This window comes from Rhipicephalus microplus, chromosome 2 (assembly GCF_043290135.1).
Source record: "Rhipicephalus microplus isolate Deutch F79 chromosome 2, USDA_Rmic, whole genome shotgun sequence".
Lineage (NCBI taxonomy): Eukaryota > Metazoa > Arthropoda > Arachnida > Ixodida > Ixodidae > Rhipicephalus > Rhipicephalus microplus.
The window spans coordinates 71,465,187-71,493,113 of NC_134701.1; the positions used below are offsets into that span (position 1 = coordinate 71,465,187).

Consider the following 27,927-nt stretch of genomic DNA (forward strand, 5'->3'; position numbering starts at 1 on the left):
TGCGACAGCAGATGTCGCTTGTGCTGTTCTGCGTGCGACGCTCCATCGCATTAAACATGAGAGTTGGTACACAGTACACGTTACAGGCACTGCACAACACGACGCGAAATCACGCAAAAGTCGTGTCTTAGAAAAACTTGACGATAGATATCTGCTCAGCTATTGCGTAGTATGCTTCGCAAACAAGTGTTGACCAACTTGCGTTTTTGTCTAAAGTTTAGACTTGAGTAGGTATCGGTATCATGAGTGTGTGCCATATCTAAAATAAACTTATGCATTACGCATTTTCGACTCGTTTTGGGACTTGTGTGGGCCTGTTTTACAGTCCTAAGTTGAACTTACAAAGTCTCATGTATATCAGCTTTAATTTGAGCTGCTAGGTCATAACTATACATTCTGAACAGTATTATTACTAAGAGGTGCAAAAAGACAAAACTGGCGATGCATGATGATGATGATGATATGTGGGGTTTAACGTCCCAAAACCACCATATGATTATGAGAGATGCCGTATTGGAGGGCTCCAGAAATTTTGACCACCTGGGGTTCTTTAACGTGCACCCAAATCTGAGCACACGGGCCTACAACATTTCCGCCTCCATCGGAAATGCAGCCGCCGCAGCCGGGAATCGAACCCGCTACCTGCGGGTCAGCAGCCGAGTACCTTAGCCACTGGACCACCACGGCACTAGACCCCCCCCCCCCCAGCTCCGCTTTGCCCTACAGACGGTGAAACGTGTGTGCACGCGTTTATCTCGTGTCAATTGTGATTTTTTTCCGTCTTTTGCTCTCACTGCAAAATAAGGTTCATGTTACAGAGTGGGCGAAAGTTGCTTACGTGGTTTATCAATATCCGTTTGTTTATTGGTGCACCACTCGTTGCTGGCTGATCTCGCTGATGGAGTGGAGAAACGTGGAGAGCCATTAGCATTGAACGACTCATCGTTACAAAAATGCGAGCCCAAAAACATATGGCGTCTCTGAAACCGATGGCGACGTGCAGCGTAAAGACGCTCACTATACCCTTGACTCCTTTGTAATTTTCAAGGTGCGCTCACAACCCCAAATACACTGTTCTCTGATATTTGAACTCAATCGAAAAGCGAAATCAAGACCATGCTGTTAGCGTCATCATTCTAGCACTTTAACCACTTTACTACCGAGCAGGACTGATCTTTACCGCTGTCAATTGAGCCGAGCCAATGCCAGTGGCCCTAATTATTGCATTCATTTGGGGGCGCCCTAATGAGGAGTGCCGGCTTAAGAAAAAAGGATGAACAAGTAAAAGTGCTTTGTTTTCGTTTTGTTTTGTTTTTTCAAAAAGGAAGGCTTTGGTAAGGCAAGAAAGAGACCCAACAGAGTGTCAGCGGGGTTCGCGAAGAGTCTTGCGGGTCTCGGGTCCTAATTAACGGCTGCCTCGCTTCTATGCTAGCGGTGCTGTCGTGGTGCCGCTGAATGATGATCACTTTAGTTTGTATTATTCAAGTTGAAAGTTCCTCTTACATTCCTGTACTTTTGAAGCGCTTGTAACTCTGCCCACCTCTAATTTTGCGTCCAATATTATCACGCTTAATTTAAAGGCAAATATACGAGAGAAGAAGTGGATGTAGGCAAAAAATAAAAAAGGGCTGGTGTCAAAAATAAAACAATATACAAAATAAATGAACGTTACCGGTTACGCAGAACTTTCTAGTGGTGTTCTAGCACTCCTTGGGGACAAATGCTGATTGGGGGATTTTGGATACAGCGTTACTTGCGGCCTCACCAGCAGAAGCAATAAAATATGATCCTGTTAATTAGCTTTTGTGCGCAAAACGTTTAGTGATGAACAAGACGCCCCACTTTCTTTTTATTTTTTTCTTAGGTCCCAAACTGTTACTTTGTTTGTTCAATCTTGATATTGCCCTTCTCATTTGATGACAACTTTGTAACGAAAGTTGTTTTACGGTTTGATATTCTTCTGGATGTTCTGATATTTATGGACACTCAATGTCTTTGCGTGAAAATCTGGTAGCGCACAAAAAATCTCCGACAAAGCAAGTGACGCCAGTGCGATGCGCTTCATGATATATCGCCACCAACTTTCATGACTCGCTTTCTCCTGGGCTTTTTGTGCGCTAAATGTTTCATCTTGTATTAGCGCCTACAAGCTCACTCTTACACTCTTTCAATATCTCTAGTAGAATGAAAAATTGAGCATTTTGGTTTCTTTTGTTCTCGCTAATAGAACAACCTGAGGCACCGAAAGGGCAAATGTAGAGGCTGTCGGGGGTCAGTGGTTCTGTTTAATTTGTGTTTTATTTGCGTTATAATTTTTTATTCTTGGTCTGTATTTTAGGTTGTCATTCGGAGCACATTGTCTCAGCAAATAGTCCCGATTGAAACGTCCGAGCGAACGCCTCAAGTGCTGCGGCAGCTACTAGATTGTGTTTTGAATAAATGTATATCGACGATTGTCTGATCACTTTTCATCTTGCTGTACCCCGCCCAGTGAGCTTACGTCGTGGCGAAGGTCTCGCTTGTTGTATTAACGTGGTAGTGTTAACGAGCACGTTTCGCTGGAATTCCGGTGTCGTATTCGTTGTGCACATTGGCTTCATTGGTTGGGAGCAAAAAATAGGTGCAGTACGCAAGCTAGATATTAAGGCACACGCAACTAAACAAATTATTTTAAAAAACTTAGGTTCGGGTGGAGCCGTATATATAAATTCACCAAGTGGCCCTTCGCTCAGTGGCGTTTAGCCGATCGGCCACCACTGGCTAAAACAACTCACGACAAGCTATTTGTACCCAACTTTTACAGTGAATGGCATGGACACCTCGAAGGCCATTCAACGTGACAGAGGCTTTCTCCGCGAAAGGACGCAAAGATACCATAGATATACAAGAGTTACCAGAGCAATAAATTAGGGAAAGAAGTGGCTATTATAGGACTCGTTTTCCTTTGATAAAAACAACATTACGATAATATGAAAGTAGTTATGGCAAGGAAAGTATAAGAGATGTTATTAGAAATAATTCTAATATAAATGTTAACAAGCAAAAGCGAACAAAAAGATTACTTACGGTGAGCAGCGGCCTAACCTGTGATACTCGAATAGAACGTTTGATAATCTGCCAACTGGGCTACCGTGGCGACCAGCCTACAGTGCGCTGTGTTCTAATGCACAAGTGTCCGCGATAAATCAAGTTTACATCTCCACGAAATAATTAGAAATTTCTATCTCTCTCACTCTCTCTCTCTCTCTTACTCTGGACTACATTTAAAGCCCCTCGTAAGCACACCATTAGGCATGAGAAGTGTTGAATCAAGTTTACATCTCCACGAAATTAATAGAAATTTCTATCTCTCTATCTCTCTCTTGCTCTGGGCTACATTTAAAGCCCCTCGTAAGCAGACCATTAAGCATGAGAAGAGTTACATCACTAGAATAATCTTCACTGTATTTTCAGTGAACTTTCATAAACAAACCCATCCTATAACCATAGATTCTGTACCAGTATTATTTTCAAACACGTTTTGTTGATTATCGGGAACATAGGAAGTAATTGCTGAGCCGGAAGTGCTTAGAAGAAGTGCGAAAATACCGTTTTTTGATCGTGCCCATAATCTGGAAAGAACCAGGCTACTATTTTGCTTCTTTTGGCTATTGGTAAAGACCTAGCAGGACACTGCTTAAGATAACATTGGTCTATATAGCAGGAAGAAGAAGTTATTCTAGTTTATAGCTGTCTTGAGAGGAGGAAGACGAAGTGATTCGTTTACGGAACACACCTTGCTCGTCTTTGTGCTCTTCTGGATTTTTCGCTGCAGTTGTGGGGTCTATCGCCCCATATATCGTGGTGATGGATGTTCAACCTCACGGGGCACCGTCCGAGTCCGGTTTGACCGCGGGGACTGCTTCGAGGAAGCGAGGAAATGCGTCTAGTGAGAGTGAGGACACTGAGCTGTTCTCCGCATCGAGCGACGATTCCTCGGACCACGGCTTCCAACCCGTCCTGTACCGCAAGGCCAAACGACGGATCGTCAATGCATTGTTGGCATCAAGCACGATCACCGTGAAAACTGCCCCTCAGTGATGGCCTCACTCTATCCTGTTTGTGCCGCTGAAGGCTACCGACAGTCTACGCGGGCTGAACAGGCAAACGGTCTCTGTGTATCTCGAGAATATTACGCCAAATCTGATCAAAGAAGTACGTCTAAACGCAAGAAGGAACATCTTGGCAGTCGATGTGCTGAACCAACGTGCGCTAAACGCGCTTCAAAAAGGAACGCAACTGGGTAACATCAATGTCAAGTCTATAATACCAGCTGATAGCACCACTTCAACAGGAGTCATTTATGACATCGCCACTTGAATTCCAAACACGGATATCTCAGTGCTAATAAAACCGGCAAATGAAGATAACGTCATTATGAATGCCAGCCGCCTTGGTAACACACATTGTGTGAGAATTACGTTCAAAGGGGACTGTCTCCCCTCCCATGTGAAGGTTGTCCACTTTCGTCACCAGGTCCGGCCTTTATTCCAAAACCTATGCGACGTCATAAGTGCCAGAAGATCGGCCATGTGAAGCGAGCGTGCAGGAACTCCGAAGCGTGCCCCGATGCTCTGAACCACACACCGAGGACAAATGCAGCGCAACCATACTAAAGTGCCCTAATTGTCAAGGTGCCCAAAGTGCATCTTCCAAAGACTGTCCACGCATAAAGAAGGAGTACTATTCTAAGACAAATGATGCGAAGTAGCTTTATTCACAAAGAAGCCACGGAAAAAGTCCGGCGAAGACTACGACGTCACCGTCGAAGATCTTCGCGAAGAACAGAGTCAACTACACGAAGTAAGTCAACGCATCTGGGAACGGCGACCACTGCAGGCTACACCGCGGCGAACGCAGACGATAGAAGAGAGAAAACAAGTAGATCTCTCTCTACTGAAGAGTGGCCGCCACTTACGCGCACGCAACTTGTGGAAGAACCTCATCAAAAGCTGCCTTTACCAGAGCAAGCTGCGACAACAGAGGAGTAGCGGAACTTGGATAAGCAAGTGACTGCTCTTCTACGACCCATATTTATGCCATTCGCAGGGTACTGAACAACATACGCACAAAGTCAGCCAGAAGTGCACTTCAAGTACTGGACGCTCTGAGTCCAGTACTGGTGGCTCTTGAGTAGATAATGGCCCACCAGCCACTGTCTTTCAGGGAAGAGGTCAAAAAAGCAACAAATTTTCAGTGGAATGCACGGGGACTGAAATCACGCATTGCAGATTTCCATTGGTTCGTTTCCACCAATATGTTTCCCATCATCGTCATCTGCGAGCCAAATTTATCGAGCGCTATCAGACTCTCCAGGTACGAATCATTTATGTCGGCTTGTTATAGTGGAAACAGCAAGGTCCTGCTGTTTATTAGCCGTGACCTGACTTACATTTTTCGGTCTGTACCACCTGACAACGATAACCAATATATATGCTTAACAGTGAAGGAAAAGGGTCTTATTGTCACTGTTGTCGGTGCATACCTGTCGCCCTCAAGTAGATTTGACCACAGAAGACTAGGACACATCCTATCATCCACTCCTGGCCCATGGGTGATCATCGGAGATTTCAACGCCCACCATACGCTATGGGGGAGCCCGAAGATCAGCGCAAAGGGTAGAAGTGTGATAAAGTTTGCTTCATACAACGAGCTGTGCTTGTTAAATAATGGAAGCCCAACATTTTTACGTGGCCCTGGATACAGCAGTTGCCTTGACTTGGCTTTTGTTTCTCGAGGTCTCGTCAGATGTGCCGGATGGTTTGCGCACATAGAAACACATGGGAGTGACCACAGTCTCACATATATCAAGATAAGAGAATTATCACCTTGCAAGGTACGCGAAACTATCCAAAGAGTGGACCGGACCAAGTTTCAATCTCTCATGGAAGAACGCTGTCAAGAGAACCCCTCATTTGACTTTGAAGAGGTGATCAAGTCCACAGTGCAAGACACAGTGTGCACTCTGGCCTTGCACTGTGGGATTGATCGGCTACTCTGGTCAGAACGTCTGCAGTAACACGTCTACAGCTGCGAGCGTGAATTCAGAGAGCTGCCACTGAAGTTGCCATGTGATGATGTGTGCACGCTCACATGCTCTTCGAGAGAAACCGAATTTGATGTGGAATTGAAACAACTTCGGGCTTTTCGACGGCGTGCGGAACGAAGGTACCGACGCACGGAACTAATCGACAATTTACGAATCGCTAGATGTCTTCAGAAGAAAATACAACGCCGCATAGACAAGCTAGAGTCACAACGTTAGACAGCATTCTGCGCGTCGTTGGATCCTCGCAAGCCTTTATCACACTTGTGGAGGACAATAAGTGGGCTCCGGGCAGCTCCCATTCAGCGGTCTTCGTACAAGGCTCTAGCCCTCTCTCAACAAAGATGGGAGGTAGACGTGGGAGAAGAGTTCTGTGCTAACTTATCTGGTCAACTCGCAGATCCCAACATCTCCATGCTCTCACTTGGTGGCACGACATCACACGATCACCACATGGACCATTTTTTTTCTATTCATGAGCTTAAAGCAGCACTGGCTTTGTGAAGACGGACATCAGCACCCGGGCCTGAAAGAATATCATACAGAGCACTGTGTCAACTAGGTGAGTGTGCGAGGAGTGCCCTCCTTGAGATATACAACGATTGGTGGTGAGAAGGCACCCTCCCAGTTAACTGGAAGACCAGCCGTTTGGTTCTATTACTGAAGCCTGGCAAGTCACCATTGGTGCTCACATCATACCGCCCGATTGCACTGGCTAGTTGCTTGGGCAAAGTGATGGAGAGGATGGTACTTGGACGGCTACAATGGTTCCTGGAGCATCACATCTACCCGGACGCTATGACGGGATTTCACGGTGCCCGGCCATCAATTGATAGCGTCATAGACCTGGTCAGCTACGTGCAACACGAAAAAGGCTATAAGCGTCTCTGTGCTTCTTCATTTCTTGATGTTAAAGTGGCGTACGATAACGTCACACATGAAGCTGTCCTCACCGCTCTCAAGGACGTAGGAGTGGGTGGTCGGATATTTCAGTGGCTACGCAGCAATCTCTCTGAGCGATTCTTTTTCGTGAAAACCGAGGATGGTGACACTTCGCTACATTACAGCCACCATGGTGTTCCCCAGGGTGGCATACTTAGCCCTGTACCATTCAACCTGACGCTAATAGCTCTCAATGAGCATCTGCCAAGTACTGTCAGATTGTCGATGTACGCGGACGACGTCTGCGTTTGAACGTCTGCAGTAACACGTCTACAGCTGCGAGCGCGAATTCAGAGAGCTGCCACTGAATTTGCCATTTACCTCCGTCAACGAGGTCTGGAAATTTCCTCTGAGGAATGAGCACTTGTGGCATTTACGCGCAAACCAATGCAGAACTATAGCGTTCTGATAAACAGCGAAAGGGTACGTAACCTCCGATCATACAAGTTCCTAGGTGTTATAATTGACAGAGACCTCTCATGGAGCTCACATGTATCATACATGAAAAGGCGATTGACAGGCATCTGTCATTTGTTCAAGTTCTTCGCTGGAAAGAACTGGGGAATGTCCATAACTGCTATGTTGCGACTATACAGGATTTGTTTCCTTGGATTCCTTCGGTACAGCCTACCTGTGTTAACCAACGCAAGTAAAACAAGCATACGAATGCTTCAAAGTGTCCAGGCTCAAGCACTCTGGATATGTTTAGGCTTGCCCCAAAGTGTGTCAACAGCGGCAACTATCGCCATCTCAAGGGACAACCTCATCAAGACCCACATTAATGTGGACGTGCTGAGGACACATATACGACACCTTGCTCGAACTCCCCGACATCACCTAGCCTCTCTACCAGGGGTCCGACCATGGACATCTTACTGCAAAACAGTGACCGCACTAGGTGAGTCGATCCCAACTTCATTCTCTCCTGCCGCTAGAGCTATAACTCCGCCATGGTGCCTCGCTCAACCAATGATTATTATTAACATACCTGGCGTCCAGAAAAAGGCCAATTTGTCATCACCGGCTCTTAAACAGCTCACACTACTTCTCTTGTATGAGAAATACCAAGACTCCACAAATATATACACTGACGGATCGGTTCAGCCGGACAGCTCTACAGGAGCAGTAGTGATACCAAGGTTGGCCACGACAATTAAATTCAAGACATCTCACGCAACAACATCAACGGCAGCAGAATTGGCAGCACTTCGTGCCGCGTCTCAATTTGTAGTTGATCAACCTACACGCAAGTGGACTATTTTCTGCGACTCGAAGGCGGCACTGCAGTCTCTACTATCAGCCTTACGCCGTGGACCACACGAACAGCTGGTACTAGAGATAGCAGAGGTTATACACCACCTGATTGAGAAAGGGCACCAAATTACATTTCAGTAGTTGCCCAGTCACTGCGGAATCATCGGCAATGAACGAGTCGATCAAGCTCCCGCTCAGCCCACACAGAAGACCATAAACTACGACTACCAATTTCTAGGACAGACGCTGCACGAAAGCTCCGCAGGCTTGCTCGCCAGCAAACCACATCACAATGCAATCAGCCACACTTCAAGCATGCCCGACTGTACTCGCTTGACCCTACGCTAAGTCTTCAAGTCCCGTCGAGGCTTTGCTGAGCAGACCAGACCCTGTAATGTAGGCTGTGGTTGGGCGTTGCGTTTACCAACGCCTACGCTTTCCACATTGGGATGGCCGACACCGCAGCCTGTGGCCACTGTGGCAAAGAAGAAACGACACAACATATTCTTTGACTGCCTAGCGTATAGTAAACAACGACTATGCCTTCGCAAAGAACTAAGCAAATTAGATAATCAGCCTCTGTCGGAGCAAGGAATTCTACAATATCGACAAGATGCAATTTCACAGAAGAAGGCCCTGAAAGCGCTACTACACTCTTTGCGATCGACCGGCCTTAATGAACGGTTTTAGCTAAGACTCCCTTCCTGTGTGTGTTTTCGTTTTCTTATGAGTGCGCGTGCGGTTTTTTTGTTTTTTTTTCTCTCTCTACCCCATCTTTTTTGCCCCTACTTCCCCGCCCCCAGCGCTGAATAGCAAACCAGATGCCACTATCTGGTTAACCTCCCGGCCTTTCCTTTCTCTCTCTCACTCTCTCTCTATAGCTGACGTGCTGAGTGCAATGGCTGTATACTGGTATACTTAAAATGCTTTAGTCTTTTAGCCTTCACTTAAAACTAAATGTGGGCTGCATTTTGACCAACAGGACCTGAACTAGCGTATTGTTTGACGAGAGGTTCCTGCAAAATATATCAAGTTGGAAGACAGGCATGAACAAAACACTAAACGGAAAGCGCTAAAAGAAAAAGAGCAACATGGCACGAACGAGGGCTTGGATGCATCTGTACAAAAAAACACCCTCGTTCAGGACGGATGCTTGCAGTTGCCTAGAGCAGCAAATTCTACAGGGCTATGACCGCGCGCTTCGCTGCTTTCTCCGGGATCCTCCTCATCAAATTCATACCCATAAACGCCGCTGTAAAGAAAAAGGAACGAAATAAACGTTTTTGGGGGATCATAATGGAACACATCTCCACAAAGTGCTGTCACTGCAGGCCTTTGAGTTTGTAGAGTTGGCACCGTTCGTATGCGTTTGCTCATTTTCCGGACTCAATCCTAGCAAATATCTCGGGAGCGCTGTAATGCGTGGTCGGTATAGCTCATCGAGTTCGTAGGTATTTCTGGCTGGTATTACGCTGTGCATTCAGTTGGAATGCGATACATAGTTGTACAATCCACTGTTGTAGCAGCAATATTTTGTAACGCGGTTTCGTGAATTTCAATCAGAGGGCTTCTGCTATGCCCTACCGTTCACACTGTTCACAAGTCTGTCGACGTGTGCAAGGGTCGGGGGATTCTAATGGCTAAGGTACAATGGAATTTGTGTGTTGTATACAATGTCATGTTGGCTATCGCAGAAATTTCGACGCAATGTATTATTTGTTTACTACGAAATACATACATATAGTGGTCACGAAAGCGCAGTATGTAACTATGGTTGATAACAATTCACTTTTGTTATAACTTGTTGATTCCTATGTCTAACGTCGGGTCCAACATTAAGCATGAGTCTAGTTAGTGTCAGCACTGGTGAGCTTCTGAAATGATGGAAACCAAAATTTTTCCGATCGGATGTTATTATGGAATTACTTTATTAAAACAACGGTACTCTCACCTAAAGAAAAATCTCAATATGGGAGAAAAATAAACGGGATACAATATAATATTGCAACAATCACGTCAATAGATTAAAAAAAGTAGTACGCTTTTATTTATTATTTATTTATAAAACAATCTACACTATTACTGGCCGAATTCTCATTTTACCTAGTATGGAGTCATGCTGTAGCATATCAGTAGAGATAAGTGAATGATGCTGAACACTCGATGTATTAAGGTTGACGTGAAATGACGTGAGGCTACAAAAACAATAAAGCAATCAGTTCTTGTCTCGCTTCAACCCGCCTCCACACTCTTAACGATGGCCCGATCTGTTCTAACAGCAAACGCACACGAAGCCACCCACCATAAATATTTGTAAATCATTGCAATAAGTTATCGCTTTCACTAGATGGCAGCTGGGAAAATCTCCATGGTTAATGCTGCTAAAAAAAACGCCAGGCCTGTGTGCAAAGCGCAGCACATTCACAGCGATAGCTAGAAGATTGGCTTTTCCGAGCCTATAAAAACACTCTTGTCTTGTCTTGTCGCCTAGAAGATCTTAGCTCGAACCCGCAAGAGAGATTGGCCACACTATACCTTATAATAGATATTTTTTGTACAACGCTTGCTAAAATAGAGAGAAATTAGATAAGAACAATAAATATGTTCCTTTGAAAAAACTTGAAAAAGCGCAGTAGAATTCGAAAAACCAGAATATATAAAACAAATTAGCAACACTGAAGAAGGGAGACAAAGAATTGGATATATCTGGCAGTACCACTAGCAGCGTATCCTTCGATTGCCTGAAATAATTTATGTAGCGCTGCCAGAATAGCATTGTGGCCCGCACCCAACTGACTTGCTCCAAACGATAATAGGGTGATGTATTAACTGGCAATCCGAGCATACCAATCGGCCTCTCAAGAATTATTCGGCGCATTGAGGCGAAGCGCCAGCATGCTAGAAGGAAGTGATCTATTGTTTCCGGTTCATTGTAAACTGCACATAGGAAAGTCCTGATTTGTGGAGATAAAAATTTTACCGAGGAACTCTACAGCGAAAGCTTGTGAGGGTCACCTCACATTGACGAAAAAGGCATTTTGCGGTGTTCCATGTGAACTGTAAGTGCCAAAATTCTTCAGATCGTAGGAGCGACGTTTCGTTGATATTTAAGATTAACAGGCGTTTGAATAGTTTGGCAGTAATAAAAAGAAACTGTGGAGCTAATAGCACCACAGGGAAATTTAAAGTTGCCGAAGCGAGCGATTCAGCAATTACATTTATTACAATTCCAGCATGCCAGGGGACCCAAATAAACCGAACTTCTGATAGGCTATGCAGTGCGAGAGACCAAGAGGAGACTGCTTTGCGGACGTTAGATGTGTACAAACAGACAAAGTATCCGAAATAATAATAGCTTTTGATTGCTGAGAATTTAGTTTTCGAAGAGCCAATGTATTAGGGTAACTACTGCATGCACACATGCTTGATACCCACTAGGGCATTAATAATAAATTTTTTTTGGGGTAGCAGGGCGGCAATCGCTATGCTACTTTTCACCATTCTTCTGAGAAGCGTGGTATCCACTAAACACTTACATACACTTTGTGCCAATAGATCTTAAAACAGCTTTCGCTGTACAACGTAAAGTTCAGGTATGTACAAAGGAGCCCCTAGGATTGCGTAGCCGTGATTTGTATATGATAGAAAGGTGGTGAAAAACGGAAGAGAGGGTGGGGAGGAGTGTTGTCACGGTCAGTAGAATTAAATAACTGGCAGATGCTACATATAGTGGGAATCGAAGGCATGCGAAGCACAAATGAAGAATGTTGATTTATCACATTAAAATCAGCACGACGTTACGAGGTGGAGGTAAATGATGCCATACATGACTTCCGTGTCGAGATTATTATATTAGAATATGTCGTTTACCTTCGTGATCTACTCATGTCACGTGATACCAAATTTAGTACATGTGGCACCAGCGAAACGGCCGCGAGCACGCTATGAGCGTGGTAGGTTGTCATGTTCTTACATGACACGTGTACTATGATTATCATGTTTGGACCAGTCATATGTTTCTTGATTCATAGACGTCAAGTGACACCAAGTTTGGTATATGCTCAGCTAGCAAATCTTCCGCAAGCGCATTATGAAGGGCCCAAGTCAAGTCATGTCAAGATCCTTGACAATGTGGCGCATACCCACGCTGGGGGATAGGCCAAGTACCGGATAGTTTTCATGAATTTCTTCTTTATTAACAGATTAAAATTAATCCACTTACGAGAAATAAAAGAAATATGCAAAAAGACGAATTTGATGGTTGAATTGTAAATAATCTGTAGTGTAATGCAATAAAGCGTCGTATTTGATTTAAAATGAATTTGCCAATTTCAAAATCTACCGAACAATGGTTTCAACACTTAAACCTCTTTGAACTTTTGACGAGCTCCTGCAATTCGTCAACCATCTTCCCGTCGCTGTGGCCTAGACACAAAGCCCCGAATGAAAGCACAATTTCAGCATTTAAATCTATTCCGAGAAGGTGGCAAAAGGCACTTACAGTGTTTTAACGTTAGGCAGAGAATCTATTACAATAAATGAGATAATGTTCAGTTGACTCATTTACTTCACAAAGAGTACAATGAGGGGAGACTGCCAGACCAGCTTTGAGTAAACATAAATTCAGCTGTGGAGTTTGACAGCACAGTCTAGTGATTGCGACATCTGTTCCTGCCGTTTGACATATTTTACTATTCCAACGTTATAACAAGTGCTTGAATCCTGGTGTGGCTGTTAGTAAAGGTGTAGAAAATTCCTCTAACAGTAGTTTCCTTCTTAATCTAACGTCTATCAAGAATTTCGATGCCGGTAATACATCAATAACAGGCCCATTTAAAGATGATTTGGCCAACGCATCTGCCATTTCATTCATATTGTCACGGGGTCGTGACATGTCGTCCGACATGGTCTAGTGGTTAGGATACCTGGCTCTCACCCAGGAGGCCCGGGTTCGACTCCCGGTGTCGGAACCACCAGATGTCACGGGGTCGTGACGTGGCCGAAGACAGGAGACTTCGTGTTGGGATTTAACTGTTTATTTTGGCGAACCCAGTAAACGGAAAGTCCAATTATAGCAGCAGTCTTGCACAGATAGCAGTCTCGGACTGATAGCGGCGAACGGAGCGTCGGCCTTCGTTGAACAACTATCAGTCCGAGACTGCTATCTGTGCAAGACTGCTGCTGTAATTGGACTTTCCGTTTACTGGGCACAGGTTCGCCCAAATACACTGTTAAATCCCAACACGAAGTCTCCTGTCTTCGGCCACGTCACGACCCCGTGACAATATAAATGCCCTTATGTCCAGAAACCCAGACCAGTTTGATCAGATTGAGATGCGAGGGAACTAATGCTTTGAAAGCATTCTCAGCATGCGAGTTCTCATCTGCAGTAAGGGAGGCACATACTGATAGTGAACCTGTTAAAATTATTGCGGTACTTACTGAAGCAGTTATTTTACGGAAAGCTAGAATTATCGCAAAAATTCTGCTTCAAATTTGGGCACAAAATCGGGAATGCGAAGCGCAAAGGGCCAGTCTAGGGCAGGAGAAAAAAATAGCAATTCCACAATTTTCTTCCCTTTGTGACGCATCAGTTGCTATGACTGCTTGTATTGGCGTATGTTCCAAGTAATCTCCTATTATAGCTTTCAAAAAACTGAGCGGCATCAATTTTGAATTTTTCGTAAATATATCATCAAACTGTAATTTACTACCATTGTTAATGGTACTGATTAAAGGAACAGCATCAATTTGAACATCTAAATCATCTATAGAGCGATGTATAACCAGAACTTGGGGCATACTAGATCTCGGCCAGTATTGTCCAAAAAAAGAGTCAGGACGGTCAATAAAAACTGTTTCTAAGTGCCTTACCGGCGATTCATACAGTTTGAGAAATGCCTGTGTAGCTAACAATTTAAAACGGGTCGCAAGTGAGGGAAGCCTAGCTTGCAGATAAAAGATCTTGATTGAATACACTTAGCGAGGCCTCAGCATAGTCTCAAGGCTTGTCTCTCTATGACCACCAGAGGATGTATCTTGTAGGCAGGTGCCCCCACGCATAACACACACCCAAACTCAAGCACCGGGCGAATGTACATAGAATACACTGATATAACAGTATTTCTCCGCATACCTAAGCGACTATTACTAATTTCGCTTAATATTCCCATCGCACGACCTCCCTTTGCTGCAATGTTTTCACTGTGTGTCTTCCAAGACATTGATTGGTCATAGATCAGCCCCAGATATTTCACATTCACTACTTGAGGGATAAGAACCAGGTGATAGGAGAGCGAAATGTGAAAAGGGTCTTCAAGTGGAAATGTTAAAACAGAACAATTCTTGACATTTAAATACAGATGTAAGCTATCAAGCCACATTTCTAAGGCCGCTAGGTATGTCTGTTATATTTTAAATAGCCTATGAATGTCCTCTGCTGCTGAAAAAAATGCGATGTCGTCCGCATATACATAAGTGTGGACGTCCTGGTGCCGAGGTACAGAGCTCATCAAGATATTGAACAACACCGGGAAAAGGACGGCCCCTTGCGGACACCTCTTGTTTGCACATAATTAGAAGACGAGAGGCCGTTTTCGTAACAATAAAACGTTCTATTGCGCAAAAATTCTTCTATCCATGACTCTATGTAGTTTGGGAAGTTAAGGTCTTGCAGCTGGTTGATTAACACTATATGCTCAACACTGTCGTACGCTTTTGCTATATCGAGAGTGACGAACGCAGCATATTTTCCTTCTCGCTTAGCTAACTTCGTGTGACTCTCAAGGTCTATATGGGCCTGCCATATGGAGCATTCGGATCTGAAGCCAATTCAGGAAGAATTCAGAATTTCTCTCTCATTGATGAAATTGGTTATTCGAACGTTCAGGATTCTCTCAATTACCTTTACAAAGTTTGAGGTTAACGCAATGGGCCTAGTGTTATCCAAAACGTATCCTTTACCCGGAGCTTTCAGTATAGGCATTAGCTTTGCTATTTTGCACTCAAATGGGAGCCATGCCGTACTTAAAAAATAGTTGATTATATCCAATAGGTATTCTTGGCACTCTTTTTGCATCATTTTCAACATGAACGAGGTAACACCGTCAGGGCCAGGAGCTTCTGATAGCAAGTTAGCTAACACTTCCGACAATTCATGCCTGGAAACGACTGTGAAGTCCTCGTTCCATAGCGCCTGTGAAGGAGGTGCTGATAGTGGGCTGGAAAAACGCTGCTCTAATCCCTAACCAATCACTTCTAATGAAGCTTTTGTTTCTTCAGCCGACAAAATGATAGAGTCTGCATTTATTGATTGCGGAATCATTTTCTTTCTTTGTAGGAAACTAAATAACGCTTTTTTTATTCTTGGATCCAGAAAAATAATCGAACTTCCGCCTTTCGTAATCTTCTTTTGACTTGGCAACTGTACGTTTAAAAACACCTGCAACGAACTGGTAGTCTTTCCCATTTTGAGGGCACTGATTGTACAAAAGCTTTTTCCATGCTGCCTTTTTGCGTCGATAGTCCCTCGAGCAATCGCCATTCCACCAAGGAGAATTCAAGTTATGATTCGCTGGCGAAGCCACGAATTCAGATTTCTCACTGTAATTCTTTAATAAAGAATATAAGCTCCGAGCCTTTGGCATCGAGCTAATATCTGACAACGAAGACAGTGAAGAAAGGAAGGAATCCTTAAATTTTGAGTAGTGATATGCGTACGAGTATTACAGATTGATGAAGCTATCTGAATTTCTATTTCGAAAGTAATCGGTAAGTGGTCGCTGTTTGTTGCGCAATCAAACACTGACCAAGATGAAACATTGAGATTGGAGCTTGTAAAAGTTAAATCTAGCGCTGAAGAAACATGACTTCATACGTATGTTGGGATTCCTGAATTCTGACATGAAAAGTTATTATCTTTGGCCAAATTCCACAACCGGCTGCCACACGTATCAGTTTTTACTCCCCATGTGACATGGTGGGAGTTGAAATCACCTGCTAGTGAAACGTTTCCTCCACACGTGGTTATTAATGTATCTAATGGCCGAGTGTCATGTACGCCTGAAGGAAAGTAAGCATTTACTACTGGCAAAACCTGCCCGCTGTGGAGAGTTAAGCCTACAACTAATATTTTGTATGCTGGAGAGGGGAATTTTAACAACAGTTTGGCTTTGTGGCAAAGTTTGTTTGAAATCATTGTCACTATTCCGCCACCTATCGTAGGGCGGTCTAGTCTGAACAAACGGTAATTTTTAAAATGAATATTAGTATCAGGGGCAATCCAAGATTCTTGAAGTAAGATTAAATGGGGATTTATTTTATCACACAAGAAATCTAAATCAGTAAGAGCAGCAAATGGAGAACGACCATTCCACTCCAGAACTCTCAGGGACGCTATGTTGATGTAAGGATTGTTGCGGAGATAGCGTTCTCCACAATACTTTCTTTGGGTTTTTTACTAGACAGAGTCTTTTTTTGGATTTGACGGAAGAGATCTTGAAACGTCATGGTTCAGTGGAGACCAGCTGCGTTTCTGTGCCCGAGCATCAAGCTCGACATCAGTAGACACACTTAGGTCTAACACTTGATCTTGTTCAACGTTTGTTATGCATTCTTAGGAGCCCTGGATGTTATCTGCGTTATTCATCTTATCTATACATACTGCAGTAGCATCACTGGTAGTCGGTATTTTCATGGGCTCAGGATTACCCAAAGCAGTTGGAATTAACAGTTTAGTAATTTTATTACTGAAAACTTGTGCTATGTATTCGGAGATGCTAGCTATCAATTGGTCCATAACTGTAGCCATAGCTCTTCCTACCGCAACCTCAACTGCCTGCGTGATATTAGTATCCTGATATGAATGACGTGCTGTAATGCCAGCATAGCCATGGGTTCTCTCCTTAACAGCTGCAATGGCTTTTTTTCTAGAGCATCTCCTTTTGTCTAGGATTTCTAGTATTTGTACTTCTTCAGGGTGCATTGGGCACTCTGTGGAATCAGCTGCATGATGTCCACCGCACAAGCAACAGACGTCATCTTGGGCCTTGCAATCTTGATCTGAGTGGCGTTCACCACATCTACGACATCGACCCTCCTATTTGCAACCACGAGAGCTATGTCCAAACCTACAGCAGTTCTGACATTGCAATGGGCGGGATGCTAGCTGATCCACTTGAAATACTAATGGCCATGCTTTAATTTCTGAAGAACTCGACGTACCTGCGAAACTCGCAATCAGTGACTCTGTGGGATGTCGCTTGTTATCAACGAGTCTGTTGCACCGGTAAACTGCAACCACACCTGCCACCGACAGCTTCTCGAGCGTCTCCGCAGGGCTTAGTTGTGCGTCAACCCCACGCACAATGCCTTTAGTGCATGCGAAATGTTGTGGTATATACGCACTTACCGGGATCGAAGCAAAGAAAGAACACTTAAGAAGATCCTTTACACATTGCTGGTCTGGTGTCCGACATACAATGCCACCGCGACCAAACTGCCGCACGTCGGTTATGCTCCGGTATTTTGGGTTCATGGCATGGAGATGTTCTTGTGTCGCCTTAGGGTTATTCATTTTAATGAAATTTCCATCCAAAGGTACCAGAGCGACGGGAGTATTGCTCACGCCACTACGGAAAAACAAATCAAGAGGTAAGTCATCATTGTGTAGCGAGGCCGTCCACAGGGAACACTCCTGACCCGGAGAATTCCTCGACATCAGTACAGCCTTAAGACAAGATCAAGGAAACAAAAATTATCGTGCATAAAATAATTAAAAACACACCAATCATCAGGCAAAAAATAAAAACTATCCGGTACTTAGCCACTCAACCAGCACTGGGAACCGTCTTACCGCTTGCGTTCGCTGCCGCTATGCTCGAGCAGAGACACGTCAGCTGCGGTAATCAGACACAAGCTGAACGAGGAGGCCTTGCTCAGTCTTGCTCGATTACGAGAATTGCTCAGTCCTGCTCAGTCTTGCTCAGTCTTTCTCGATTACAGGTCCAATAAACTCCAATCTAGCGTTGACGCGCGCGCATGGTGGGCACAGCGACGCTACGTTAGCAAAAAGTGAGCACTGTATAATCTTACGCCAGGGGGCGCTGTGAGCGCGCGACCGTATCGAATATGCAGCACAGTGGCTCCGACAATGTTTGTTCGGAACCCCAGATTACCTTATCGAACCTCCGAGAACGTCTCACTACCGTCACCGCAATGTGATCCGGTTCATATGGATACCACATTTTGGCAGATGAGCCCCTTCTACGTCTCCTACGGGAGATTAACGTCTCGACCACGCCAGTGGCGTCACTAGGCTTAGTGACCATGGCAACTCCCGAGAGAATAGGACGGCCGGCTTCACACCACAGCCGCAACCGTGGCGGACACCCAAACTGGATATGATCCTCAAAGCATGGTGTGGACCAGCGTCCCGTCTTCGGACAGTCGACAGGAGCTGCCCCAATCCTTCAAGAGCGCGGCAGTTGCTGCCGTGGTCGCTCGCCGAGAGTAGGCGAGCAACGCACTCACGGTGGCCTCCGCCGAAGCGGCGTCTCTGGTCGCAGTGCTAACGCGGACGCAAGCGCCTGCTGCACAACACTTTCGTTGCCTGCGACACGCTCCGTGGGCCCAGAGCGGAGGCACCGAAAGCCTTTGTGGCGGCCTCAACCCCTGGCGAAGCCGAAAGCAACGGACTTCGTCGTCGTGCTCAAACTTCTGGCTCAGCTGTCTCTCGCCGATGCGTTCCCCGAGAACGGGGCCGGACGCGTGCTCTTCGCCCACCTCGGAGCAACTGCGACATGGCTAGTTACTGTTGTGATGGTGCGAAAACGAAATCTGATCCTAGTGTACACCTCAAACCCGCACGTAGCGGAAAAACTTATCGGCGAGTTTGGGGTTCTCTCACCGGCCGGACCAGTGCTTCTGTATGGGCTCTTGCTCGTGGACACTTAAGACTCCTGTTATGGTGTAGTGACAGTGCGACGCTCCGACGCCGATGATGCTCTTCGTGAGAGCCTTCATTGGCCCGAAGGCGACATTATACACGTGCGACGAAGGGACATCTCGAATAAGGTACGTCTCACCCTTTCCGGCAAGGTGAAGCGAAGTACGTTGCCTACGACGCCCTGCTCGTCCCAGTGCAGCTGTACAAAATCAATCTGTTCAAGCCTGCTGTCAGTGTGGCTCCGTTGGATATCGGCCCGACGCCTGTTCAAGCCCCAAACCAGACTTTTGTGGCATCAGCAAAAAAGCGGTGCCACTCACAGATGGCACTCCCGCTTCTCATGAGTGTTAGATTTCAGATTAAGTAAGAAAAAATCAGCAGTCATGATTTTTAATGACAGTGAAGGTAGTGAGTTTAGAATGCAGGAGGTCATGCTAGAGGTAACAGATAAATATAAATATCTGGGCGTATGGATAAGCAATTGGGCCGAGTACCTAAGGGAACAGGAACACGAAACATACGTGACGACTAAAGGTAACAAGAATGCAGCGGTAATAAAAAACAGGGCACTGTGCAATTACAATAGTAATGATGTTGTGAGAGGAATATGGAAAGGGGTCATGGTTCTTGGTCTAGCGTTCCGCAATGCGGTCCTGTGCTTAAGATCAGAAGTTCAAACAAGATTACAAATTAAGCAACGTGGAATAGGTAGGCTTGCCTTAGGAGCTCACGGGAATACACCACATCAGGGAGTACAAGGTGATATAGGATGGACATCATTTGAGGGCAGGGAACCTAGCAGCAAGATAATATTTGAGAAGCAATTGAGAGAAATGAGGGAGGAGCGTTGGGCTAGGAAGGTATTTAGCTATTTTACATGAAGAATGTCGATACAAAATAGAGGAAGCGAACCAGAAAATTGACTGGTAAATACTTCAAAAAGAGCAGGGGGCCAAACCAAAAAGGATTATCGGTTAAGAAGAAGGTGAAGGAAGCTCAGACCGATATGTGGAGAATTAGCATGATTAAGAAGTCCGCACTGGAGATCTATCAAACATTTAAGCAGGAAATTGCAAAGGAAAGGATCTATGATAGTACTCGGGGTAGTTATCTACTGTTTGAGGCCAGGACAGGAGTATTGCGAACCTAGACACATCGGGCCAAATACGAAGGGGTAGACACGATATGCAGTGCGTGTGGAGAGGAAGAAGAAACTCCCGAACACTTGATAATGTTCTGTAAAGGGCTTCACCCTAGTGTTCAGGATGATGGCGCAAAATATTTCAAAGCACTGGGGTTTAGGGACAAGGAGGGCAAAATAGACGTAAGCGGGTAAAATTTAGAAGGAGGTTATCTGGTTGGTGGCTTAAGTCAAGGAACGAGTGAAATTTAAACCCTTCACTGCAAAGTACGAAACCCCAACCTCGCTATTTAAAGGTAAAAAATAGAGTTTTTGGTTCATTAAGTATTAAAACTTGGTGGGGCTGGCCACCGCCCGATCTAAAAGGTACAGCCATATCCATCCATCCTCCCATCCATCCAGTGTACGCCCCAGTTCGCTCTCTGTGCTGGTTCCCACATCACTGGGGACCGGTGCTGTAAATAACGCTTCAAGGCGCCACCATTCAAGCCGCCCCTTCTTTCATCGGTAGGTCAAACCAGCCGCAAGAAGAGAAGACGTAGGCGCCGATGGAAATCGGGTTCTCGGTCGTCACCGCACATGGCTCAGCCCGCTGTCATCAACCTTGCCTCGCCCCCGCTCCCTGGCGTGGTGGATCTGGTTCTCCACGACTAGGCATAATACGGATGGACCTCCAGCCAGAAGGTGTACAATGGGGCAGCCCTTGCCCGCCCCACCCAAACCGAAACCATCGTTGCATGGACTCAAATCTGCAGCACAGGAAGGTCCATCGTTTGCCGACCGCATCCGACAAGGATCTCAGGTGAGCGGCTTGGGCGGGGGAGCCTCTCCGCCGACGCCCTCGAGGATCTCCCAACCTAAACCGCCAACCCCTTCTGCTACTGCGTGGGACGAAATTGAAATCCGCAGGTTGCAGGCCCAAGTTACCTCTTTGACGCAGGTGGTAAAGGCACTTGCAAACCGCTCGTCCTCACCTAATCCGACAAACATTGTGCAGGTACCAGATGCGATGGATAATACCCTGTCCGAGCGCATGGACACCGCGGTGCACTTCACGCTACTTGAGGCACGCCTCGACACCTTAAAGGCCTAGATGACGTCCATAGTAACCACGATCGAGGATCAATTGGCTGCCACCCTTCAAACCGTTTTCGACCGTATTCCGGGCATGGTAGTTGCTCAGATGACTCAACTCTCCGTTGGAACTCGCCGTCCTAAGCTTAAGCGGGTGTCTCGATCTCAAGTGCGCCGACCTCTTTCCCAAGTAGCTGAGGTAGACGCGCGCTCTGGCAGTTCGACTGCAACCTCGCAAGCGAGCATAGGTTTGAGCAGTGAAGCTTCTATGCCCGACTTGGCTCTCCCGGAGGCCGCCCAGACGTTTAGTTCTCATGATGGCGAGCAACGACTCTAGATCACGCCGCCTCCGCACAAATTCGGACCCTTTTAAAATCCTACAATGAAATTCTCAAGACGTTAAGGCATGCATTAGGCGGGCTGCTCTCCGGCTCCACTCAGAAACCTACACGCATGTGCCCGAGGTAGTGGCTTATCAGGAGTCGGGCGAGCACGCTGTTCTCACAAAAAATACATGATGTACACTCTGTGTGCACAGAAATTACACTGCCAACCTGGTGGATCTCGACTGCGATCCGCTTTACTTCTACGTTATGGTGACTCTCCTCCCACTTCGGAAGCAGAACCCGTCAGTACATATTCTAAACATCTACAGTTCTCCGAAATTATCTAATTTAACTTACGCTTATCTATTCAGCAAAGCCCTTACCGTAACGAGCAGGGAGCCGCTAGTCATTGTAGGTGAGTTTAACGCCCCTAGTCCTCACTGGGATTAACGTAAGGAAAATCGGCATAGAAGAAAGTTGGCGGAACTTATTTCCACCCTGGGCCTCACTATTTTTATGGACCCTGCATACCTGACCCTGATATCGGTAACTCTGTAACTCGAGACAGATGTCCCAACCTCACACTTACCAAGCACATCAAGTATGGAGAATTTTTAAACACTGAGAAAACCCTGGGCAGTGACCACTGCATTCTTATAACTATGATTCGGACATATTCCCTTACCCGTTCTCAACCCAAGCGAAACTTACAAACTAGGACAAGTTCCGTTCGGAGTACACGACTCTGGAATCAATAGCACAACAAGGCTATGCCTCATGGTCTCACCACCTTGTGTCGTCACTTCACCAAACAGAGCAGACGATTCAGCTCTCAGAAGCCACTCCAGCGGTGGATAACTATCTCCTGCGCCTCTGGGACGCTCGGCATAGCCTAGTCCGCTGATGACGCCAACAAAAGCATAATCGTCAGCTCAAAATCCGCATAGCATTGCTCACTCAGGAGGCAGCCGAGTACGCGGCTCAGCTCTCCGACTTCAATTGTGTTGAACACTACAACGATGCCGCCAAGCATATGTCAAACCACAACACGTGGCGTTTCTTCAGGGCCCTCATCAATTCTAGCCAGACGCTCACAGAAACGCAAAAGCATCTTCAACGCGCACTTGGCGCCTACGCGGGTGACGCGCATAAATTAACACAGCCCTTGGCGATAAATATCTCTGTGGCTGGCAGGACCCCATCAGACCAGCGTTCTCAATGCTGGCTTGAAGAACGCAGACTTGGATTGTTGCTTTCAGCTCCGTGATCTGAAGGTAGCCCTGTCCAAAATGCAGCGAGGAACGGCACCAGGTAAGGGTCGAGTGATGGTTAGGCTTCTACTAGCCAACCTCCCAGAACCGGCAAATAATCAGCTCCTCGACTGCTTCAATCAAATTAGGGAGGGGCACGAACCACTGCCAATTGATTAGAAAACGGCTTTGGTAACGTTTATTCCCAAACCAGGCAAGTCTATAAACATTGGAGATCTACGACCGATTTTTTAACCTCGTGTGTGGGGAAGCTTATGGAAACGATGGTTAAGGATCGGCTATCCGTTTACAATTGCCGACCCTATGTATAGTTTTCGACCACATTGCTCTGCTCAGGACATACTCCTTCAATTCCATCGTGACGTCAATGAGCCGATCGACGATCGAGCATCCCAGCAATGATAACGTAGTCCTCGCCTTGAATATCAAAGGGGCTTTTGATAACGTCACCCACGAAATCATTCTTACTCATCTCTGCTAAACAGACTGTGGGCAAGATGCTTTCAGGTATATTCGTCAGTTCCTGATGGAACGGCAGACGTGCCTCCACCTCCAAGACAGGGATCATGGCCCATATTCTCTGGGTAGTCGAGGAATACCACAGAGAGCGGTCCTCTCTCCCCTTCTGTCTAACTTCCCCTTGGCTCATCTCCCCCCACTGCTGAAGGATATTACCGGTGCACGCCATGATATGTACGCCGTTCATATCACGCTGTGAGCGACCCAGGGTTCTCTTGGCAGCATCGAGGCCAGCCTGCAACAAGCAGCGTCGGTCGTGCAGAACTACGACCGTCGCTGCGGCCTCTAATGCTCTCCAATGAAATCTGAGTTTGTACACCTTCGCTTCAAACTCAAAGACACGACAGAAATCGCGATTTCATTGGGCACCGGGCCAATCCCACAACGCGAAAAAATCAGCGTCTTGGGGCTTTTTATAGACAAGAGCAGAAAAGCTGAAACAACCCTACGCAAGCTACGTACAGTCGGAGATCAGGTAGGCCGCATTGTCCGTCGGATCTTGAATAAGCAAAAGGGTCTCAGAAGCCGCGACACTATGCCCCTTGCCAACGCTTTCATGACCAGTCAGATTATGTATTCGACACCCTACCTACATTTGCGCCAATGTGATGTAAACACACTCGAATGCATTCTTCGCAAGATATACAAGCGTGCCCTAGACATCCCGATCTACATACCCGAATCCTTGCGGATTCGGGTATGTCCAGCACGTACGGGGAATTCAAAGAGGCTCATCTCAACAACCAGTACGTGCGGCTTACCAAGTCTCACGCTGGGAGATGTCTCTTATACCGCCTCCATATATCGTACACCTATCAGGCAAAAGAGCGGACGACTATATTCGAGGACTGGTGTAGTGCGTTGGTTATTCAGCCTCTGCTCCAAAACATGGCTAGGGATACTCACGAAGGCAGGTGAACTGCACGGAACTTGCAAGGACGCTATGCAAAGAGCCTTGCAAGGACGCTAAGGGTCCCGTTTTGAAGTATTCTACACGGACGCGTCTGGCCTTCAGCACGGGGGGTGGTACACAGCAGCCGTACTCCCTCAAAACGTTCCCGTTCAAGGACTAACTTTTCGAGCCCCTGACATTACTCGCGTGAAGGAAGTCGCCATAGCCATAGCTCTCACCGCAGTGGACCCCGCATCTAAAATCATCATTTCCGATTCGCGGGGTGCATGTTAAAATCTTACGAAAGGTCGCATCACCAGTCGTGACACTCGAATCCTGAAGGGGTGTTATTAGCTAGACCGTCCAAGCACGCGTTTAGAGATCTGGACGCTAGCTCAAGCAGGACTAGTTGGTAACAAGGCTGCCGTTGCCTCAGCCCGCACACTTGATTACCGGGAAACTCCTCGTGCTCCGTCACCTGACAATTCGGAACCTATTCTGGTCAACTCTTTTCGCGAAATCTCAGCCATGAACAGATCGAACAGGCTCCGATTTCCACCCCTGGCGACGGGCCTAAATAGGGCGGACGAGCGCTGGCTGTTACGCCTTTACACCAACACAGTATTGTGCCCGGCAATACTGAGGCATTTTATGCCGGATTTCTCAGAGAAATGATAACACGGTGATCAATCGCTTACGGATACTTCTTAAATCAAATGGGCATGTCCATCTAACCCGGCGGTCCCCCCAATCACTTCCCCTTCACTCTCTACCCGAGAAAGCTCGGAGGCTGTCCTGCTCGGCTGCTCGGCCTTGAAGGGTCGAACAGCCCTCGCGGCCAGGGCGCGTGCCGCCGCGGAAGCCACAGGGGTCCCGGACTAGGGACTCCTCCTAGAGTTTATACAGGGTCAGCCCTTAAGGCCGCCCCTCTCTCTTACTTGTAAATAGTATGAATAAATATTTTTCATCACCGCCACCACCACCTTGCGCCAGGTGCGACAAGCGTCCACTGGCGCAGCCTGACGGCAACCGGCGCGAAATGCGGCATGCTGCATTTCGCACTAGTGCGTTACCCAGACAACACTGCCTTTCCTTCTTTTCGTGACCGAGGGACACCAGACGCGCTGAGACGCGCATGCGTCAAAGCAACGCAGTGTGGCAGCGCGCGCCTGCTGGTATATGGCAGCACCGTCGCCGGCCACGCCGGCGTGACGCGACGAAATGGACGCCGACAAGCATACGCACGGCCTCACGTCGCAATGTGCTGGCCCCTTCACTGTGGCATGTAGTTTCGTTCTCACATTACACGCATATCATGATTATCATGTCTGCAGCAGTCACGTACCTTTGTCATCCTTTGGCGTCACGTACTACCGAATTTGGATATGTAAAGCTAGCGAAACTGCCGTGAGCCCATCATCAGTGTGGCATGTAGTCATGTTGCTACATGACACGCATGTCATTAATATCATGTTTGGATGTGTCATTTACCTACGTCGTCCATCCGTGAAACGTAGCACCGAGTTTAGTACACGTGAAGCTGGCGAAACAGCCGCGAGTGCATCATGAACGTAGCATGTAGTCATGATGTTACATGACACGCATACCATGCTTGCTATGCATGCACCAGTATCATACCTTCGCCATTCATTTACGTTTCTTAATACCAAATTTGCTATAAGTGAAGCTAGCGAAACGGCCGCGAAGCATCATGAGCGTGGCATGTAGTCAAGTTGTTACCTGACACGCATCTAATGATTATCATGTTTGCACCGGTCACATACCTTCGTCATCCAGTCACGTACTGCAATACCAAATTTGGTATATGTGACACTAGCCAAACGGCCGCGAGCGCATCATGAGCGTGGCATGTAGGCATGTTGTTACATGACACGCATGTCATGATTTTTATGTTGGTGTCTGTCGCTTGTGTCGATATGCAATCATGTGATACCATACCAGTTTCGCAACATGCCATGTCAAGGGAACCATCCCAAGAGCTGTAGGACCATGAAATGTAAATCATGACAGTCATGTCATACATATCATGATTTTCATATCATGACTAGACAAATATGTTTTTCATGCAGTCATATTATGCCATGCCAAGTTTGGTATCGGTACCAATTTCGAAACTGCCAGGAGAGCTAAAAGTCGTAGGTGGCTAGATAGATAGAGTTGCAACGCTACGCGCAGCGGACATGGGTCGAATTTCAAGATGAACGCTGCTTCACCTCCCTCGTGTAGGTGCGCGCCCAGAAAATGAGGGCATGATGTGCGCGCATGAATGACCCTACGTACACGGCAGTGCAGTCACGTTGGTCGTCTACGTAGACAACTGTGCTCTGGTGTTGTCAAGAGTATACCACGTGATATGGCTTAAATTTTCAGCACGCCATGCGTAGTTTATGCATGGATAGATGAATAAATAAAATAATGAGACACAATAACAAATTGTGCGTGTCTTTCTTTTATTTTTTCCCACGAAATGCTACGAAATGTGGGGCTAATGTGCCAGCGTATCGCATGCGTTCGTGTCCGCGCACTCATTGCGCTAGTCTGTTCGACCCTGTCTAAGTAGACGCTAATGCAGGCACTGTATCACGATACCACCACTCCCAAGCCAGTGAAAGGTCTCAGTTTGTGTGCTTAGTAATAGGCTGCAAGCCTGATGATCGGAAGCCTGATGATCGGTGTTGGCGCCTTCGAGATCGCATTCGAGGCGCCAACGCCTTCGAGACCTGGCTGCAATGCAATGGCCTCCCGGCGACACAGAAGCATGCGCTTGTTTGTGGTCGACACTTCATGGTGGAGGATTATATCCACAATCCACGGATTTAAGATGGATTTCACACTGTGATGAGGCATGTGCTTCGCCCAAGCACACTACCAACGCTCATTGTTCCAGAGAAGGCAGTGCCATTTTTTGTTTCTCTTCGCAGTGTACGCGGCAGGTGTATATGATAAGACAGCATCAATTACTTGGCAGTTTGGTGTGCGCAGTGCGCGCAGTGCCTTTTTGAATGTTGAGTGGGCAAAATTGGGTACAAGTAAATAAAAGCTCAGTGCCTCATACGAACGTGTTCTGCTGTGCGGTCAGCACAGTTTAAGTACCCCCCGTTGTTTAGAATGTCACCTAACCGAGTAGCAATAGCTAGGCGCTAAGTATGTGTGTTAAGCGTACATTGTTTTTTTAATATCTTGTATGGTATTTTTAATGGGGCACAAAAAGTATTTACTCTGATTCATAGTTACCGTTGTCCACCGTACATAGTGAATATAATATATAGTGAGTTGTTTTACCGGCGAAACACGTCACTTACGAAGCGCGATCCGATACTTCCAATGTGGTGATTACAGAACTGTGAAAAATTTTTTTTACATTTTCTGCTAGGTGAGTGCGGAAAAATACTCGAAGATACTGCAACCTTCGAACAATGTGAAGAAATTGCAGCAATGCCTCAATATATAAGATATC

The 27,927-nt window shown here is 46.3% G+C and overlaps 1 non-coding gene across 1 annotated transcript; it reads left to right on the forward strand.

Moving 5' to 3' along the window:
• The first annotated feature begins 13,179 nt into the window (after positions 1-13,179).
• TRNAE-CUC (transfer RNA glutamic acid (anticodon CUC)) lies at positions 13,180-13,251 on the forward strand. The gene has a single exon. It is a non-coding gene; the product is annotated as a tRNA-Glu (tRNA).
• Positions 13,252-27,927: the final 14,676 nt, after the last annotated feature.